Source organism: Octopus sinensis, linkage group LG27 (assembly GCF_006345805.1).
Source record: "Octopus sinensis linkage group LG27, ASM634580v1, whole genome shotgun sequence".
NCBI classification, from domain to species: Eukaryota; Metazoa; Mollusca; class Cephalopoda; order Octopoda; family Octopodidae; genus Octopus; species Octopus sinensis.
Window position 1 is genome coordinate 5,190,592 of NC_043023.1, and position 15,335 is coordinate 5,205,926.

General features: G+C 36.2%; 1 protein-coding gene and 1 non-coding gene across 2 annotated transcripts in view; one reads left to right on the plus strand and one right to left on the minus strand.

Moving 5' to 3' along the window:
• The window catches only part of LOC118768257 (meiosis inhibitor protein 1-like), a 193,508-nt gene that overhangs the window by 80,181 nt on the left and 97,992 nt on the right, over positions 1-15,335 (minus strand). The gene's annotated exons all lie outside the window — the stretch shown is intronic.
• LOC115225518 lies at positions 5,629-5,747 on the plus strand. Its single transcript, XR_003882945.1, has one exon. It is a non-coding gene; the product is annotated as a 5S ribosomal RNA (ribosomal RNA).

Below are 15,335 nucleotides of genomic sequence, written 5' to 3' on the forward strand. Positions count from 1 at the left end.
CCAGCATGGACAATGGACAATAAAGGAGGACAATGATGATGATGTGTGTATGTATGTATGTATATATCTTTATATATAAAAGTCAAGTTGTGTGTCTGTCTCCTACGATTTAGATTCCTAACAACTCCCACATTTTGCGGTGCAGTTTAACCAAAAGCGGGTATCTTATAGTCGTGATTCATATCGAGCCCTTCTGGGTATTAGCGCATGTCTACGATGAGTCTACGATTTTAAAAATAATTTACCATAATGTTTTCCATTTTAATGCATTTTTTTCGCTATTATATAAGGGAAGTAACTCTCTAAAAATGTCTACGATGAGTCAACGATTTAAAAAAAATTTACCATAATTTTTTTTCCATTTTTAATGTATTTTTTTGCTATTTTTTGGCTATAACTCTCTAAAAATGCTTATATAGTTATTTCCCTTACAAACCCGAGCAACGCCGGGCGATACTGTTAGTATATATATATATATATATATCTCGTCCATGTATCATATATCTGAGAAGGAAGCACACTCTAATGCATAGAGCAGTAATATATACATATTGAAATACATTTATATACATACACACACACACACATATATATATATACTCTTTTACTTGTTTCAGTCATTGACTGTGGCCATGCTGGAACACCACATTTAGTTGAGCAGATAAATCCTAGGATTTATTCTATGGAAGCCTAGTACTTATTCTATCGAACTCTTTTGCCGAACTGCTAAGTTACAGGGATGTAAACACACCAGCATCGGTTGCCAAGCGACGTTGGGTGGACAAACACAGACACACAAACATATACACACACATACATATATATATATGTATATATATACATATATACGACGGGCTTCATTCAGTTTCTGTCTACCAAATCCACTCACAAGGCTTTGGTTGGCCCAAGGCTATAGTAGAAGACATTTGCCCATAGTGCCACGCAGTGGGATTGAACCCAGAACCATGTAGTTGGTAAGCAAGCTACTTACCACACAGCCACACCTACGCATATATATATATATATATATATATATATATATATACACACACACATTTGTACATACATATACAGATAGACACATGCACACACTCATACATAAACACACATCTATCTATATATATATAGATATATGTTTTGGTAAGATAGCTGATACCTATCAGTTGTGAAAATATACAACTGAGAGTGTGTGTGTGTGTGCATGCTTATCAGATGTACGTGTTTTATGTCTGTGTCTGTGTGTTCGTTACATGACAAACAATATTGACATTTTCCATCATTCTTCATAACAGCAAACAGCTGTGTCTGTGTGTTTGCTGCACAAACAATAAAGCAAAACTATTTCTGAATGGTAGAATGCTTATCATGCATACACAGGCTTTGAAGGAAAACTGTGTCGAAGACTGTTGTGTGTGTTTGTGTGTATACTCTTTACTCTTTTACTCTTTTACTTGTTTCAGTCATTTGACTGTGGCCATGCTGGAGCACCGCCTTTAATCGAGCAACTCAACCCCGGGACTTATTCTTTGTAAGCCTAGTACTTATTCTATTGGTCTCTTTTGCCGAACTACTAAGTGACAGGGACGTAAACACACCAGCATCGGTTGTCAAGCAATGCTAGGGGCACAAGCACAAACACACACACACATATATATATACATATATACGACGGGCTTCTTTCAGTTTCCGTCTTCCAAATCCACTCACAAGGCTTTGGTCGGCCTGAGGCTACAGTAGAAGACACTTGCCCAAGGTGCCACGCAGTGGGACTGAACCCGGAACCATGTAGTGCGTAAGCAAGCTACTTACCACACAGCCACTCCTGCACCTGTGTGGTGTGTGTGTGTGTATATATATATATATATGTATATATATGTATATATATATATATACATATATATATATATATATATATATATATATATATATATATATATAAAAAACATTTTTCTGGATCTTCAGATTTTTCAATATGCTAGGCCACTGGTTTTAAATTGATATTAATCAAATTGATATTCAATTTTTCACCCTTATTAAAATTTATATATATGTGTGTGTGTGTGTGTATGGAAATGCAATGGCCCAGTGGTTAGGGCAGCGGACTTGCGATCGCAGGATCATGGTTTTGATTCCCAGACTGGTGTTGTGAGTGTTTATTGAGCGAAAAAACCCTAAAAGCTCCACGAGGCTCCGGCAGAGGGTAGTGGCAATCCCTGCTGTACTCTTTTGCTACAACTTTCTCTCACTCTTTCTTCTGTTGGCCTGGTCACTTTGCCAGTGGTGAGGTGTCATTTGAAGGCTAAAACAATGCGAAGCGCATTGTGACCAGCGATGTGTAGCAACATCTGATAGCCTGGTCAGTCACGGTGATATATATATATATATATATATATTCAAGGAGGTGCTGAAAAGTTTTTGGGTATATATATATATAAAATCCGTTGTGTGTGATGTCTGTGTGTCTTCTAGGATCACGTCATCCTCCATCCGATTGTACTCAAATTTGATATGTAGATACCGACGTTATCAGGTCGTGTATAAGTCTTGAAAAAATTACAAAAATCGATTCCAAGTGAGAATGCGATCGATAAAGTCATGGGAATGTGCATTTGTACATGCAAGAACATCACTCTTTTGCTGGTGTCTCAAATTTAGGTTAAATCAGTGTTTCTCAAAGGGGAGATCTATGGGATGGTCGGACAAATTGTTTTGAGAAAATTTGGTTTAAATGTTTGACAACTCAGCACCGTCCATTGGACGGGGGGAGGGGGGCCTTTTGCTCATATATATATATATATATATATATATATATATATATATATATATATATATATATATATATATCTATATGTATTTATATGGGGAGAATTCACAAAAAAAACAAAAAATGAAGACAGGTGGTGTAGACAACAAACAGATGTATTAGTTTTCAATGTTTGGGAAGTGAAAAAGTCTTTAACGTTTCGAGCCTATGCTCTTCCACAGAAAGGAACATGGAGAGAAAATAAAGAATGTGTAGTGGCTAGCGATGTATCATGGTGAATGCCGGACAGAGGGGTCACACAGCAGAGCTAGGAAGAAGGGGAGATAATAAAGTAGTGGTAATCCCAAAATTAAGGTGTGTGTGTGTGCATAAGAGAGTATGTATGTGCATGTGGAAGAGGGCTGGTGACCATGACATGTGTGTGTATGTGGGGCTGGGAAGTGGTCAGTGCTAGGCTTCCTTCATTTTCAGTCTACCAAATCCTCTCACAAGAATTTGGTCGGCCTGAAGCTATAGCAGAAGACACTTGCCCAAAGCGACACACAATGGCACTGAACCCAGAACCTTGCTGTTGGCGTTAGGAAGGATATCCAGCTGTAAAAACCATGCCAAGATATTGGATTTTGGTGCAGTCCTCTGGCTTACCAGCTCCTCTCAAACTGTCCGATCCATACCAGTATGGAACACTAATGTTAATGATGACGATGATACATATTTGGTGAAAATTTTGCATTATTTACATTATTTACATTTGACGGATATTTGTCCTCATCTTGTTTGTTGTTAACACAACATTTTGGCTGATATACCCTCTAGGCTTCTTCAGGTGTCTTGGGGAAATTTCAAACCTGGGTTCTCATTCCTAAGGTATTCTTCGATGTTATTATTATTATTATTATTATTATTAATATTATTATCATTATTATTATTATTATTATTATTATTATTATTATTATTATTATAATTATTAATAACATCGAAGAGTACCTTAGGAATGAGAACCCAGGTTCGAAACTTCCCCAAGACACCTGATGAAGGCTGGAGGGTATATTAGCCGAAATGTTGTGTTAACAATAAACAAGATGAGGACAAATATCCGTAGAATGTAAATAATGTAAATGTACATAATTCCACATCTCTTAAATATAGAACTGTAATATTTGGTGAAGTTTCTTCAGCTTAAATAAAATGATATTTTACTTCACCTTTGGTATTTGAGTGTAATTTTCCCCAACTGCTTTGTCCCTATGTGTGCAAATGTGTTTAAGTGACATGTATTAACTATAACAGTAATTGAAAGGGCAGCTTTGTCAATCAGACTGCCATGTTGGTTCTGCCTTAGGATTACATTAAGAATACACCGTGTCTGTGGAATAATTAGCCACTTAAACAATAAATCAATGAATATGGAGCTGAGCTGATTAAGCAATTGGATTACTTATTACTCTTTGACTCTTTTACTTGTTTCAGTCATATGACTGCAGCCATGCTGGAGCACCGCCTTTAGTTGAGCAAATTGACTCCAGGACTTATTCTTTGTAAGCCTAGTATTTATTCTATCAGTCTCTTTTGCTGAACTGCTAAGTTACTGGGACATAAACACACCAGCATTGGTTGTCAAGCAATATTGGTGGGGACAAACACAGACACATAAACATATACACACACACATACATACATCTGCCAGATCAGATTGGAGTCTGGTGCAACCATCTGGTTCACCAGACCTCAGTCAAATCGTCCAACCCATGCTAGCATGGAAAACGAACGTTAAATGATGATGATGATGATGATGATATATATATATAAATATACATATATATACTCCTACACGGATCAAAGTGACTTTGTTATTGATGTGAAATCCTTGAAATACACCACAACGTCTACAAACTTTTAAACTTCTGAACTTGTTCGTAAAAACTCTCTCCTTGTTTCTTCTGTGTAGCTTTCTCTTGAAGAGCGTAGGCTCGAAACATAAAAGACTTTTTCTATTTCTATTCCTGAGTGCTATACTAATACATTTGTTTGTTTGTACTCCACCTGCCTTCGTCCTTTGTTTATTTTCGTAAACCTTCCCGTTATATATATACATATATACGACGGACTTCCTTCAGTTTCCGTCTACCAAATCCACTCACAAGGCTTTGGTTGACCCAAGGCTATAGTAGAAGACACTTGCCCAAGGTGCCATGCAGTGGGACTTAGCCTGGAACCATGTGTTTGGTAAGCAAGCTACTTACCACACAGCCACTCCTACGCCTTGGTCAGTTGTTGAATCAGAACTCTTTGAATGTACACATGGATGGAAACTCACAAGCGCATATGTATGCTTTCTAATATGAATATGTTTGGACATTTATATATGGATATATATGAACCCCACCCCGCCACCACCACCACCACTACCACCACCACCACCACTACCACCACCACCACCACCACCACTACCACCACCACCACCACTACCACCACCACCACCACCACCACTACCACCACCACCACCACTACCACCACCACCACACATAGTTTGTATGTATTGTGGCAAGAATATAACACCCTCTGACGAGAACAGACAGAACCACTAGGTATAAATAGTAGCAGTCTGATGTAATTGGCAGTTTGTAGTTTGGTCTTTGAAGTCCAGGTACAGTTTACAGTTCGAGTTAGTGTGTTGGAAATATTGATCGTCGGTTCGTAAAAGATTGTTGGTTCATTACGTTCCTATTTTGTATTGTTATAACACTGTTAGAGTGTATTCTTTATCTATCATGGACAATATCAACCATACTACAATATTGGAGGCACAAGGAAAAAGCGGTATGTATACGTAGGTGCTGGTGTGGTTGCGTGATAAGAAGCATGCTTACAGCCATATCACGTTGAAAGCACCGGTTCTCGTCCAATCACCCAAGTTAAGCAACGTTGAGCCTAGTAAGTACTTAGATGGATGACCACTTGGGAAACCTAGGTGCTGTAAGTGTAAAGAAAAAAAAATGGGCTAGCTGGCAGAAACGTTAGCATGCTGGGTGAAATGCTTAGCAGTATTTCATCTGCCGTTACATTCTGAGTTCAAATTCCGCCCAGGTCGACGTTGCCTTTCATCCTTTCGGGGTCGATAAATTAAGTACCAGTTATGCACTGGGGCGATGTAATCGACTCAATCCCTTTGTCTGTCCTTGTTTGTTCCCTCTACATTTAGCCCCTTGTGGGCAATAAAGAAATAAGAAGCTTGCTTTCCAACCAACAAACCAAAGCCTTGTGAATGGATTTGGTAGACGAAAACTGAAAGAAACACGTTGTATATATGTGTGTTTGTGTGTGTATGTATGTGTGTGTGTGTATCTTTGTGTCTGTGTCCTCCCACCACAGCTTTACAACCAGTGTTGGTATGTTTATGTCCCAGTAACTTGGTGGTTCAACAAAAGAGACCGATGGAATAAGTACCAGGCTTAAAAGAAAGTACTGGAGTCAATTCATTGGATTAAAGATTCTTCAATGTGGTGCTCCAGCACGGTCGCAATAAAATAACTGAAGAAAATAAAAATACATAGGTAAGGTTCAGTGACACTGAGTGGTACATTGGGCAGGTGTCTTCTACGATAGCCTTAGGCCAACCAAAGCCTTGTGAGTGGATTTAATAAAAGGAAACTGAAAGAACCCTTCATATATATATATATATAATAATAATAATGATAATAATAATAATAATAATAATAATAATAATAATAATAATAATGATAATAATATTAGGGAGTATAACTCCAAGCTTACAGGGAAAAATTCAATTTAGTATTAAATCAAATTTCACAATATAAATATATAATATATATAAATTAGAGAAAAACCACTATTACGCAATTCAAACAATGATAGACATAAACCAAATCATAAATAATAAATAAAATATATCTTAAAACATATAACTAGATCACAAAAAATACAAAAATGAAAACTGAAACAAATAAAGGAATTACTATTACACCTAAATGACCTGAGGAGTGACTATAATTTTAAATTGAATAGTTTTTCTATTAAATTTTAATTTAATTGTAATTCAAATTTAAATTATAGCCATGAAACGTATGTGGTCTTTTTACTTATTATATATTGTTTATTCATTTCTGTATTTTTTGTGATCTAGATATATGTTTTAAAATATATTTTATTTTTTATTTATGATTTGGTTTATGTCTACCATTGTTTGAATTGCATAATAGTGGTTTTTCTCTAATTTATATATACATGTGTGTGTGTGTGTGTGTGTTAGTTTTTGTCCCCACTAACGCTTGACAAATAGTGTTGGTGTGTTTACACCCCTATAGCTTAGTGGGTCAGCAAAAGAGACCAATACAAGTACCAGGCATTACACAAAAATAATGAATACCGGGGGCCAATTTGTTTGACTAAACAAAAAAAAAATCTTGTCAAGACTGTGCCTCAGTATGGCCACAGGTTAAATGACTGAAACAAGTAAATGATATAAAAAAACAGATTTATACAAGGGTTCAAGAGTGGCTGTGTGGTAAAAAGTTTACTTCTTAACCACATGATCCTGGGTTCAGTCCCACTGCATGCTACATTGGGAAAGTGTCTTCTATTATAGCTGCAGGTCAACCAAAACCTTGTGAGTGGATTTGGAAGATGGAAACCGAAAGAAGCCCATCATATATGTATATAAATATTTATGTGTATGTCTCTTTATGTTTGTGGTTGTCGCCCCATCCCCACTTGACAACTGATGTTAGTGTACTTATGTTCAGCAAAAGAGCAATAGAATAAGTACTAGGATTACAAAGAATAAGACTTTCTTGACTAAAAAAACTCTTAAAGGCACTGCTCCTGTATGGTCGCAGTCACATGACTGAAACAAATAAAAGAAATGCTATTACACCTAAATGACATTGGCTTCAAATTTTACCACAAGGGCAGTAATTTTGGTGCTGGGGTTAAGTCAATTAAATCAACCTCAGTGCTCAACTACTGCTTATTTATCAACCCCAATGCTACAATAAAAGCTGTCCAACCATCTCGAGAAAAGACCCAGTCCTCCAAGACTAGGGGTTGAGCAGAAGGCTAATAACCTTCTGCTCAACCCCTAGTCTTGGAGGTGACGAGCTGGCAGAAGTGTTAGCACACTGGGTGAAATGCTTAGCAGTATTTCATCTGCCGCTACATTCTAGGTTCAAATTCTGCCAAGGGCGACTTTGCCTTTCATCCTTTCGGGGTCGATCAAATAAGTACTTGTTATGCACTGGGGTCGATATAATCAACTTAATCCGTTTGTCTGTCCTTGTTTGTCCCCTCTGTGTAGCCTCTTGTGAGCAGTAAAGAAATAAGAAGGCTAATAACCTATCCTTATAAAAATTGAGCTGATTACAGAAACTGCAACAGATCAAAACCTACCTACACATCCACACAATTCTCTTCCTAATCAGCTATACTCCTAACTTGGCCCATCAGGCTGATTAGAAATATTTGAAGCTATATTCTGATTTGTGATGAATAAAAGCTAATAGTAAATATGAATACAAAGCAGGGTCTTTATAAAGCAATATAATTGTTTCCTCAGAAAGAGATCAGGGTCACAATTGTCATTGCCTTGTTTCTAAGGCTTGGTATCATCATCATTATCATCATCGTTGTCATCACTTAACGTCTGCTTTCCATGCTATTATGGGTTGGATAGTTTGACTTGTAGCTGGCTAGCAGGGAGCTGTCCAGATTCCAGCTGTCTGTTGCGGCATGGTTTCTGCGACTGGATGCCCTTCCCAATGCTAACAACTTAACAGAGCATGCTGGGTGCTTTTCCCATGCCACTTGCATGGGTGCATCTATGCAGCACCCACATGAGTGCTTTTTAAGTGACACAGGCACCTAAAAGGACAAGTTTGTATGTGTGAAAGACAACGATTTTACTTACATTTGTTTGTAAATATTTCAATTTGAAGCATACTGTAATCTAGATTACACACATAGATATAAAGACACATACAGATATATAATTACATCCTACATTATTAACTCGTTAGTATTTAACTTGGTCCAAACATTCTACTTCTTTGGTATGTTGTAATATGCTCCAAATAATATTATAACATTATGATGATGGCAATCCCTCAAGGTCGAGGATGATGGTCTTCGCGCAAATTTACTGGTGAGTTCGTAGGTGACCGATAAGACCAATTCTTGCTTGAAAAGATCGGTCGCAGTGCGGACATCTAGTGCTGGAAGGGAGAGTCGCACGTGGTTGTTGTTGGCGCTCCTTCCGTCGTCGTCTTTTCTCCTCCAGCTCTGCAGACCTTTTCGACTCGAAAGTCGCTGTTCCCTCATGGATGGTGGTTTTCCAGAGTGGTCTGTTTTTTGCCGTTTCCTCCCAGTTAGTGAAGTCGATGTCACACTTTTTAAGGTTCGTTTTCAGGGAGTCCTTGTAGCGTTTCTTCTGGTTTCCTTTTGTATGCTTGCCGTCTTTGAGTTGGGAGTAGAAGATCTGTTTGGGAAGTCGATCGTCAGTCATTCTAACCACGTGGCCGCTCCATCTTAGTTGGCCTTTGATGACATAGGCTTCGATGCTGGTCATTTTTGCTTCTTGAAGCACGCTGCCTCTCAACATTATAATATTACTAGCATTAAAGACCCGTCGTTGCCGGACCATAGTGCTAGTGCATGTATATATGAGTATATATATGTGTACATATTACATGTACATTTATATATATACATCTACACATAAAATACAAAATACAAAGTTATATCTTGATATCGCTAGTGATAACAATACTCAAAATATATAACAGATTGGAATTGTTAGCCCGTCTCTTGTAATTTCAATCAATTGTATCTTGTCCTCCCTCTTGTATAGAAGTGTGGCTACAATCCGACGGCTGCAGCGAAATTCATTTTTGGACTTTCTTCTATTGAAGACATTTTAACAAAAATACTTCCATGTAAACGGTGAAAATATTGTCAATTTCACCAAACAGGGGCACAATTCAATTTTTAAACAATAACCAAAGCTCCTTCTCCCAAAGGGGGAGCGTTATGGTTTACAATTATTTAACAAATGCAACACAACAACGCTTCCCTTGCGAGGAACCAACAAACGTGATAACAATAGTTAAACAGAAATAATAATAACAACAAACCTTACGGTAAACCAAAGAGCCGTACTCTGTTGAAGCTATAGGCCTTTATGAATCAGAAATAAACTAACAGCGGTACTCAGTAGAATGCTTAATGCTAGCTAATTAGCAAATAATCTAATGTAAAAGCCATGCACGCCTTCATCTGGACTATTCCATTTCTGCACTTAAATTTTATTTTTTATTTATTCCCATTCATGTGAAACCACTGATTCAAGTTCAAGTCATTGATGCAATTTTATACCAATTGCTATATTTTTACTTTTGTTATGTTATGATAATATTATATTTTAGTTTGATTTTAATTATTACTTACTACATATAATTCAATTGTTATTATTATCTCTAATTTTTATTGTTAAAGTGAAAGTATCTGACATAAAATAGAGAAATGTTTTTGTTTCACTTTTAACACGTAATACTGAAATAGTGGAGAAGATATGATATTGCTATGGGCTCGCTCTAGGCAAGAAGTTGAACATTTTATTTGCCCATGAAACTACATGGACCCTAAGTAAGGCATGTGTAAAATTTGAATGAAATTGGTTGTGTAGTTCTCAAGTTTTAGGGAAACACACAGACGGACAGACAGACAGACACAAATTCTCAGTTTTATATATATAAAGATAATCTTCATACACAATATATATTTTGTCATACTCATGCCCAGAGATCCTTTTTGGATATCAAAAAAAAGTGTTGATGTTTGTTGGATAGGCTCTTAAACATATATTCAGTTCAACTGGTAGAATCTTTCAGAAATGAATTATCATTTGTAAATAAGTTTGCACAACTCCTGTGGAGGTGGCACATAAAATCACCATTTGAGCGTGGCCATTGCCAGTACTGCCTAATTGACCCTCGGAGTGGTTGGCGTTAGGAAGCGCATCCAGCCATAGAAACTCTGCCAGATCAGATTGGAGCCAGTTGCAGCCATCAGGTTCGCCAGCCCTCAGTCAAAATTGTCCAACCCATGCTAGCATAGAAAGCAGACGTTAAACGATGATGATGATGATGATGATGATGAATAAACTATTGATTTCAGAATGATTCTTCACAATTTGCTTTTTATTTAATAATCAATTCTAAGAAATACGTATACTGCTTCATATATGCACATACATACATACATACATACATACATACATACATACATACATACATACATACATACATACATGTGTATGTGTACACACACATACATATATATGCATATATAGATATGTATGTTTACATAGATAAACATATATACAAATATACTTATGCATATATATATATATATATATATATATATTATATATATATATATTATATATATATACACACTTGTATATATACTGTTTTATTCTTTTACTTGTTGCGCCAGAACTGTGACCATGCTGGGGCACTGCCTTTAACATACATACACACACATATATGCAAATATATATATGTAATATAAATGTACTGATAAACATACATCTATATTCACACACATATGTGCATACACAAATATATACATACACATACGCAAACTTACATATGTCACAGCAATTAAAAGAAACAAACCACTGACAATTAAAAGAATGAAGCTTTTGACAGCCTCTTTACACATACACATAAAATTGTAATTAAGATATCACCATTGACCGCAAAACCCCTTCTTTCTCTCATATATATCTATATGTATATCTACCTATCTATCTATCTATCTATCTATCTATCTATCTATCTATCTATCTATCTATCTATCTATCTATATATATATATATATATATATATATATACGTTCACACATATATACATATATATATATACGTTCACACATATATACATATATATATATACACACACACATATATACATATATATAAAAATATATATGTATATACACACACATACATATATACATATATGTATATATTTATATCAACCTATCTATATATATATACACATTCATGCATACATACATATATACATAAGTATGTATATAAATATATACATATACATACATATATGTGTATATATATATATATACATATACATACATATATGTATATATATATAATATATATATACATACACACACACATCTTTCAGTGTCTCACCTTTCACTACTATCTTTAACTCCTTTCTCTGCATACCCCATCACACACACACACACACACACGTTCTCTCACCCCCATCCCCCACCCCCAAGCCGCCACCTTACTCTGCTGTCCTGGCTCTCATTCTTCCATCTTTCCTTACCATAACCAGCTCATCTCGTTAGCCCTGTGAAACCTAAGCAGTGTAGCTACTGCCGCAGCTGTTGCTGGGCCTGCTGCCTGCCAACCGCCTACCCAGGTATTTTACACAGAAACAGTGTTGTATATAGCTTCTGCTGCCATATGATACCCTATTTCCACCCACCCCTGCTACCACCCTGGTTCTAATTTGGTGTAGAGATTAGTGATTAGCCTGAGAGTGATATAGGTACAAATACGGAAGAGTCTCACATATGTAATGTAGTGAGTTGAAAAACTGATTGACTGAGTTTGTCCATGCAGTTAGTAGGAACTCCCTCACTGAGGGATTTTTAAAAAAAGCCTAAAAAACAAGGGAGATAAGTGTGATATGATCAGCCAATTGAAAATTGTGAAGAAAAAAAAAAGAATATTGGCACAGTATGAAGGTGTGGTAAAAGTTTTTTACCCAGCCACATGGTTCCGGGTTCAGTCCCACTGCATGGCACTTTGGACAAATGTCTTCCACTATAGCCTTGGTCTAACCAAAGCTTTGTGAATGGATTTGGTAGATGGAAACTACCAAAAAGAAGTCCATCATATATATATATATATATATATATATATATATATATATATAGATAGATAGATATATGTATGTACATATATATATATATATATATATATATATCTTTATATATATAATACTGAGAATGTGTATCTGTCTGTCTGTCTGTCTGTGTGTTTCCCTAAAACTTGAGAACTACACAACCAATTCCATTCAAATTTTACATATGCCTTACTTAGGGTCCATGTAGTTTCATGGGCAATTTCAACTTCTTGCCTAGAGTGAGCCCATAGCAATATCATATCTTCTCCACTATTTCAGTATTACATGTTAAAAGTGAAACAAAAACATTTCTCTATTTTATGTCAGATACTTTCACTTTAACAATAAAAAAAATAATAATAATTGAATTATATGTAGTAAGTAATAATTAAAATCAAACTAAATATAATATAATCGTAACATAACAAAAGTAAAATATCTTATGATTGTTTCATGAATGTATAACCCTTAAAAGTGGAATTTAAAATTGATAATCATTATTAGGCAATACATCCACTTGTCACGGATGTATATTATTTCTTCAAAATTTTTAGCGCAAGATTGTACCAAGGTACATCTATGCCAGTAACTTTTTAAACATCTTTTTCATATATTATTAAATAGCATTCAAATGACTACACGGAAATTCACCCTTTTCGTCTCTGACCAGTGGATGTATTACCTAATAATGATTATCAATTTTAGATTCCATTTCTAAGGGTAATACAATCATGAAACGATCATAAGATATTTTAAACTATTAAACTTATATATATACTTCATATATTTATACATTTATCTATTAATACAATATTATTTTGGATGTATATCATGATGTAATTTCCCTGCTCTTATTTTATAATATAATATATAATTGTTCTTATTAAATGTCTAAATAATTTTAATGTTTTAGACATTTCCCTACCAAGAGCTGAGATCCCCTTTGGTCATGACTGACCAAGGGATTGCACCTAGAAAGTTACCCTCCCAGGCACAAGTCCGGGCAAGGTTGTTTATGGAAGACCAACAATCACCCATGCATACTGGGAGGGAGGGAGTGAATGAGTGAGTGAATGAGTGAGTGAATGACTGAGGGAGGGAGCGAGTGAGTTAATGAGTGAGGGAGGGAGGGAGTGAGTAGCAAGATACTTGGTGTGGAAACGCATGTTGAATCAGATATTGTTATACTTGGGGATGATACCAACAATCATGCCACCAGTGTTATCCAAGGGAAAGGCAAAGGCTGATACAGCTTGGCACCTGTGACATCGCAACTCATTTCTACAGCTGAGTGAACTGGAGCAATGTGAAATAGAGTGTCTTGCTCAAGAACACAACATGCAGCCCAGTCTGGGATTCGAACTCACAACCTCGCGATCGTAAGCTCGAAGCTCAAACCACTGAGCCATGTGCCTTCACTTATTAGAAATTCAGTATATTGTATTCTCATTGAATGTATTTGATTAATGATACACACACACACACACACACGTATATATGTGTGTATATATATATATATATATATATATAATATATATATATATATATATATATATATTATGTATATGTACATCTATATGGTTCTATGCATGTGTTTTTGTGTCTGTGTTTGTCCCCCACCACTGCTCAGTAACTACTGTTGGTTTGTTTAAATCCTTGAAACTCATGTTTTAGCAAAAGAGACCAACAGAATAAGTAACAGGCTTAAAAAAAAGAACTTTGATTGATTTGTTCAACGAAAAATTCTTCAGGGAGGTTCCCCAGCATGGCTGTAGTCTAACTAGTAAAAGATAAGCGATAAAAAATGGCTGTGTGGTTAAGAGGTTCACATTGCAACCATTTGGTTTCAGGTTCAGTTCCATTGCATGGTACCTTGGGCAAGTGTCTTCTACAAGAATCCAAGACAACCAATGATTGGTGTGTGGATTTGGTAGACAGAAACTGAGTGGAAGTGCACTGTGTGTGTGTATGTATATATATATATATATACGGAGCTGCAAAGGCAAAATATAACTTAGTCCTACAGCGCAGAATGTTCCTAAAGGTCAGCAATGGTTTCCTTGGTCATGAGTGGATGGCCATGATATATATATATATATATATATATATATATATATATATATAAATATAGAGTGGTTGTATACTGTCAACATAACATGACAGTCCCACAAAGGGAATTACACCACTGCTATTTAGCCCTAGGAAGCATCGACGCTTCCTGTCAGCTTTGACACTTTTCCTGTGTCCTTATATTTGTGAAGGGGAGACAAGCACCGCCACCAGCTAGGATTCACTGCTAAGTTGGAGGAAGATTAACACACAAACACTGGTTGTGGAGTGGTGGTGGTATAGAAAAACACAGACACAAACACACACTCATATATATAAGATGGGCTTCTTTCAGTTTCCGTCTACCAAATCTACTCACAAGGCTTTTGGTGAGCCCAGGGCTATAGTAGAAGACACTTGTCCAGTGGGACTGAACATGGAACCATGTGGTTGGGAAGCAAACTTCTTACCACTCAGCCATGCCTGCACCTTATATACACACAAGTATTCACATACCAGTAGACAGACAGACAGACAAACACACACACACAATGGACTTTGTACAG